This window comes from Sinocyclocheilus rhinocerous, unplaced genomic scaffold (genome assembly GCF_001515625.1).
Source record: "Sinocyclocheilus rhinocerous isolate Xijiao unplaced genomic scaffold, SAMN03320098_v1.1 scaffold6186, whole genome shotgun sequence".
In the NCBI taxonomy this organism is placed as follows: Eukaryota; Metazoa; Chordata; class Actinopteri; order Cypriniformes; family Cyprinidae; genus Sinocyclocheilus; species Sinocyclocheilus rhinocerous.
This window is the reverse complement of record NW_015630016.1, coordinates 66,835-74,262: the sequence shown is the minus strand read 5'-3', so window position 1 is coordinate 74,262 and position 7,428 is coordinate 66,835.

Genomic DNA, 7,428 nt, shown 5'->3' with positions numbered 1-7,428 from the left:
AAAAAAACGACTGAAAAAACGGCGCGAATCAAGTCGACGCGCGCGTGTATATCCAAGCCAACGCCACTCAAAACACACACAAAAAAATATTCTGATGTTTCTGTCAAAAACGAATAGCAGGCGTTCAGTCCCGAAGAGTCGTTTAAAAATGATGCAACTTTGTATTCCTGAGCCGTTAGCGGGATATGGACAGAGTGTGGCGGTAAAGATGTTCCTTCAAGCGCGGCGCGTGCGGGTGGTTCGAACTGGAACTAGTTGGCTGTGATTTGAAGAAGGAATTCAATCCGTTTCCCAGGGTGTCCTAGTTTACCGGACGGAGGGCGACGGATGTCTAGTTTTGATACCTACTCGTGAGCCAAGCTTCTCGCTCTCCCCGAGCGGCACTGAAGTCCGGTAAGCGCGCTCCCGGTGCGCGCTCAATTTCGCTCCCAGACACCGTGGGCACTGATACGGCTTTTCCACACCCCTCGTCTAGTTTAAGAAACTCCCACTTCGCTCTGAGAAGCTCAACATGCAATATAAGGATCAGTCACGAAAGATTAGGTGAGCGATGGAAGACTAATTGAATTCGAGGACTCAATACAATAACTGAAGTTGTTTTTTAACGAGTAGTTCATTTAATTGTATAAGCCTCATCAAAATTATATTTGAAGCGCGTAGTTTAAGCCAACCGAAACCGTTACAATCGGCGCACAGATGTTTTTGTCACGTTATCCATTAGATATTCTACCCTTGCCAGTTACCGGTGATTACATCTGACAGCGCAGAGATTAATCAGGCGAACATCTCAGTGTCAGTTAGTTTAGCAACAATTACATTTTCCCCACAATTACTGAAAACGCACAGGAGCAATCCACGTGATAAAAGGGTCAGTTGCACCCAATGCAATAACAAGAGGATTAGGCGCAAGTGCCCATATGGAAACATATTGTGGTCAGGGCCTTTACTAGAGGGGAGACAGGTCATGAACCAGGAGGGACCAGGGATTTCATCTGAGGCCCCACATAACCTAATACGTCCCTGAATGTGGTGCCTCCATCCCCAAAATAATTTTATGGGACATCAACAACATAAGGTTTTATAAGAGAACAACCTTTATTATCACAACAACATACAGTATTAGCATTTAAACTATTTACAACTTTATTGAAGGCCAGTAATCAACACAATATAACAAAAATTCAGGGGTGAGCGCTAAATCTGTACCTGAATATCTATTGGTTGATGGTCTTGGATAGATGCTGCCTGGATCACCATTGGTAATACATTTTATGAGACTATTTTAAGTTCTGTTCACACCAAGGATGATAACTATAACTATAAAGTTTAATTATCGTTCTAATTCTATGAGAATGGTGAGGTCCACACCAACTATAATGATAATGACAGAGGACCTATATCATTGGAATCACTTTCAGAACAATTCTTTACAGCTGAACGATAAAAAAAATTGACAGCCAATCAGAAACTGCTTTACAGAGCATAAGCTGACTGCAGCATGCACTTTGCATATTTAGCTAAATAAAATAATAATAATAATAATAATTAAACATTGCAGGTATTAGTGTACCATTTTGGGAAAGTTACTCAAAATCCACTACAGACACACTTTCATTGCCATCAAAGACTCATGTATTATGAGTTCATTAAAATCTATACTGAACAGTTTTTAATACAATTTCACTTTTACTTATCTCATAGAGATGTACACATAGCAAGTTGCATATCAGTATGGAGAGAGTGTGCAAACTTTGATGTAACCGGAGAGAAGAGGTGTGGCGTCTAAACCCTCTAAAGGGCCTCAGGAAACAGCTAGCCCATGCTGAGACTACTTGATAGTGGACAGAGAGGAGCTTTTTGATGCGTGTGTGGGTGTGTGGGTGTGTGTGTGTAGTTGGAGCGTCCAGTAAGACCTGCATCTCAGCCAGAAGCCTTAGGCTAGTAATGCTGGAAAGACTTAAACTGAAAAGGGGGCGGGTACACCTTCCTATGATAAATGTGGACACCAGCTGTATTTACATCTTATTCTTTGCATGTTTGTCTGAGTTTTCTTGGGTCTGTATACAGTATGTTCTGCTTTTAACATAAAAAATTATGCTCTATCTTTGTATGTGTGCTTGCAGAAGTGTGTGTTTTCACGGATGGTGAAGCATGAGGACAGAAGCAGAGATCTGTGAAGAGGCAGTGGTCTGCATGTTCTCCCTCAAATGCCAGAGTCAAACTCTGTAAAACATTTGGGGGAGAAAAAGAGGGACAACTGATTTTGAAATCCAAAAAAAGAAAAGAAAAAGAAAGAAAGGGAAGCATGTGACCAATAAGAGTGTCTACATTTTTTGTTTGTTTGTTTGTTTAGAAATCTAGTTTAAAACACATGTGCCAAGTTCTTAAAAAATGCAATCTTTGTATTCATGTTGGTTTCATATGGTTTTGAAACTTTCATACCATTTTCTAGTAAATTATTATTTCCAACCAATCAGCACAAGAGGAGGCTGGTATATATAGCCGTCTCTCACCTCTGTCCCGTGACAGCTTCTCAGCATCCCTCCACCAACCAATTACCTTACTCTTCTCTGGTTCCTATCCCAGTGATTGCATGTACGTGTGAATTCGTGAAATACACATTTTGTTTATAAATATCAATAATTATTTCATAAACATAATTCATAAATAGTATTTGATGTTTTATAATGTGCTAAACATTTCAGAGAATCTACTCTGCTACTTTCAACTACTCATGCTTTGTCAAAGTTTTCCAAATATTTACAAACAGTGAAGCAGTTTTGTTTAAATTAAGCCAAACTATGTTCTTCTTTTCTACTTTTTTATTTTTAATGAGGCAGTTAAAAGGCTTATGCCACCCCAAAAATATCTACATTAATTTTAATTCAGAAAGTAAAACCATGCCATCAAAGAAGAGCTGTAAATATCTGTCACTTCCAAAGAAAAGTGAGCATCATGTCACTGACCCATAAATGTCTGCAGAAACTTAAGAATAAAAAGAAGTCAGTGAAACAGTACTTGACTCACTGTGGTAATTAAACAATATCACAAGGTGTTTCTCAAATAGGTGGAAGTAACCCTGGCATCCTGGCTAAATTTGCCCATCGGCTGCTATCAGTAATGGCCTACTACATATACACTGACTGGCAACACCACATCTCCTTTCCTTGATAGCTGGTGTGATGGGCCTTCTGATGCATTCAGGTGGATGATACAATGCTGGCAAAGCAGATTCTCCTATACTCTCTCTGTAAAGTGTGAGGGAAAAAAAATAGCAATTTAGAAAGAGACAGTTAACTAAAGCTTCAAATGATGGTATGTGTTTTGTACTATCAGACACAAAATAAGTCATGCACACAAACAAAGAGATAAATGTAAAGAAACTGAAAATGTAATTAATCCAGACTGTGCCACACTCGCCTTCAAACAGTGTGGTCCAAAAATCAATAAAAGGTCCAGGTGGACAAAGTAAGCAGTCCTATTAATATATAATGATAGTGTGAGGGAGAAACTGAGAGAGAAAGAGGCAAAAAGGGGTGAGGAGAAGGGAGGATGAGCTTTGTATTGTAAACCTTGATGACAACAATATATTGTGGAACTGAGGAGAGTGGAGCAGAGAAAGACGAGCAGTCATTTTCCCCCACTGTTTCCCAAGATTGGTTGGGAATGAAGCTATATCTGCAGCAGTAAGAGAGAAGCAGCAAAGTGAAGAGTGAATGAAGGAATCCTTTTATTGATTCGCTCTCACATCACATGCTCTCCCCTTCTCTGCAATTCAGCATCTCTCTCTCATCACACACACACACACAGGCAGGAGAGCTTGGCATATAAAAGGTGACATTCACTGATGGATTAATTAGTAGCAATAGCGAATCACATGCGATCAGTGATGCTGATGATGCAGTGATGATAATGTACATTCTAACGATGATGATGATGTGAAAATAGTTGAACCGTTATTAATCCCACTGATTATTCTTACAAATAACAGAATAGACCAATAGGTCCATTGAACATCAAATAGTAGACTAAGGTTTTGATTTTCAAAGCCCTACATTTCTGTCTCTCCTAATAAACAAGTGATGAATAAAAAGGGGGATATACCATACAGGTATGGGAAATAATTAATTAATGAACTATTAAATGAATTAATGAACAGTTCTTTTCACATCCATGCTGTTTTATTTAACTTTCTATTCACTTTAGTCTTTGCAACTTTACAGATCTTCTTTATGCACCAAGAGCTTGTAACACTCCAAAGAGAAAGGAAAAATTGAAATCGCATCATAAGACCCCTTTAAAGAATCCCGTAAAATGTAGCATGGATTTTAACATTGATAATAATGAGATTGATAATAATAATAATGTTTTTTTGAGCAAATCAACCTATTTCTGAAGGATCACGAGACACTGAAGTCTGAAGTAATGGCTGCTGATGATTCAGCTTTGCTATCTCGAGAACAAATTATAAGTCATATCATTTGTTATAAATTTTTGGGGTCCAAATATGGCATTGGGCCCCATTAGCTTTCATTGTATGGGAAAAAAAGTGATACATTTTTCATTGTTCAGGAAACAAGTTTGGAACAACAAGAGGGTGAGTAAATTATGACATTTGTATGTACATTTTCAGAGTCCTTAAGCTTTTATATTAGAATTGGATCAGAAATGCATCAATCCATGAGTTGTTCTTTGAATAAAGATGTGAGTTTGACCTGAAACAACCTCGTATTCTGTCTCAAGTAGCTCCGTTAGAAAATAAAAACAGTTCTTTAAAAATTAAATGTGATCAGCAGGAAAGTCAGAACAGGTTGAAATAAGCTCATGTCAGGCTGATTCTGTTCTACATCATTCCAACTGCTCACATTGGTCTTTCAGCTTCAATGGTTTCTGCCTCTGTGATTCTGCCATTCTTGTCTGTCTGTCAGTGCAGGACATCAGTGAGAGATTTGTAATTATCTGCGATGCTCCCTTGAGCTCTGCTCTGAAACTTTCCGGTGTTTCCGTTCTCCATGTCTGGCGTTCACAAAAGGCCAGAGGGAACAGGGGAATAGAGCCACACTGGAAAGCCACTGTAAATAACAGCCAAACGTGTCCCCACAGGCTGAATCAGGATAGGTTACCGAGCTTCAAACCTTATGGGAGAGAAAATGACCTTCTGCTGGTATCTTAAATGGCTTTGTATATGTTTTCATACTTGTGTTTTTACTGTTATGTCCACCATTAATCTTCATTCTTCTATTTTCTTCTATACTCCATTTTTCCTTCTAATAAATTTTGCTCACTGACGCAGTGCCTCATAGTTGCACAAGGATGTACAGTTCACACAGTCAAAACATCATCAGTTTGGAGGGACATATTTGGCCATAATGAATCGTAACATTTGAATTCTCATGACAGCCTTTCACCAACTCAGCCCTTTTTTCATCATTCAACTCAGCCGTCCCTGGTTGTAACTCAAACGCATAACAAGCTGACCTTTTGAAAGCATAACAACTATATTTTAAATTCCTGGCAATTCTCTCATTCCACAACCCCATCGTTTGAAATCTGTAGAGGAACAGGCTTCTTTTCCATTGCTGCAAAAGATTTAGGGGGGAAAAAGAGATTCACACAGATAAGTTTTTAGATTTTTAGAGAACATTATAAATATACAATTTTTATTTCATGATACTATTACTTAGGTGGCTGCTAACTGGATCAATAAAGACAAACATTATATTTTGTGACTACACATTATTTTATGAGAAGCTTTATGCCAAGTCTTGCCTTGATCCAAAAACAACAACAAATGGTGCAAGCAAATGAACCAAACGAGAAACTTTGCAAAAATGGAGGTGAAGAATAGTTAATCGAGGGGAGGAGGTGTTCAGAAGCATAAGATGCATGGCAATGAGCAAAAAAGAATGTAATAAAATACCAAAGGCAAAACAGGGAGATGGCAGTCTTTGAAAAGTGTTGAGGAAGAATGAATTTGTCTATTGATTTTTATAACTTTTCTATTCATTGCCTTCTGTCAGCGTTTCTCAAAGTGCAGTACATGAAAACATTTTGATTTATTTATTTATTATTATTTTTTAAAGACATTCATATGTCACTGTGTAGGATAAATTTGTTTTAGGTACTTTGAAAAGAAGGAAAACTTTTCAAACAATTACTTTTGAAATAACTGTAAACGGGGCAGATTGTCAAGACATAAGACAAACAAACAAAAACAGGTCTCTGTGTGTCTCTGGTTCTGAACTCAGCACAAGTTAATTTACCCAAAAATGTAAATTCTTTCATAATTTACCTCATTTTGTTCCAAACACTTATTACTTTTTTTTTCTTCTTCGGTGGAACACAAAAGAAGATATTGACAAAAGTAATGTTTCTAAGTAAATACAAATTTATAAGTAAATACATGTATACATTTGTAAATAAATGAATAATTGATAGGTGCACAACCACAAAGTGAAGCCTGGCTGGCAGAGCCAACAGACACCAGAAGCGCACTTTTTGTGTTGGATGCATCTCTGAAAGAATATGGCTACAAAGTTTCATTTAAAATACTTTTACAAACATTTGTTAATAAAGTTTTGAATTGTTTCTGTTTCATTCCCTGCTGAAAATTGGGACGTGCATACATATTCAATCCTTTTAATTTGAGAGCTTCCGCTGGCAAAAACAGCTGCCCTTTATTAGAGAAAAGAACAATATTTCGTGCTGTTCTTTCAAGCCTTTTTCTGAGTTTCTTTTATTCTTAATGTACGAATAAAAGAATAAAGGTTCCTTCCTTCTGTCCAACAAACACTAAGATTCTCTCTCCTTCCAGATTGGAGCAACTAGTGTCTTATGAGTGATGGATGCTCCCTTGCTGCCTTTTTTAGTCAGCTCCACTGTTTTGGGCTCTTGAAATCATAACTGACATTGTTTGCGGAGATTAATAGTTCATAGTCAAAGTCTGCATGAGCGATTGTTATTGTAACCGAGCAGCTAACGTTCCAAACCAGCACACAATTACTGTCAAGATTTGATGTGTGTCATCTATACAAAACATACAATGAAAGCCCATAAATTATTCTAGCATTAGGGAATGGATGAAGTCTGACATTTGTTTGTGGTTTTACATTTTAAATCTTTATTGAAAAGAATAAGTTGAAAACATATCTAACACACGACTATAAAGTTGTGCATGCATGGTAGTGATGGTGGAGTGATATGAAAGGATTTTTCAGAGGGTTGGTTGTCCATTGTGCTGAGGACCTTGACAGCATTTTTAGAAAAGTAAGTTTTGAGCTTGTCTGAATGGTTGTGTTACTTTTTTGTGTTAATTTGTGAACTGTATCTGTGAAATCTGACCACTTGTGAAAAAAAACACTCTTTTCTTAATTAACAACTATTACTTTTCATGTTTCTCTGTTTTTCCTGAGAGCATTCATGGACACT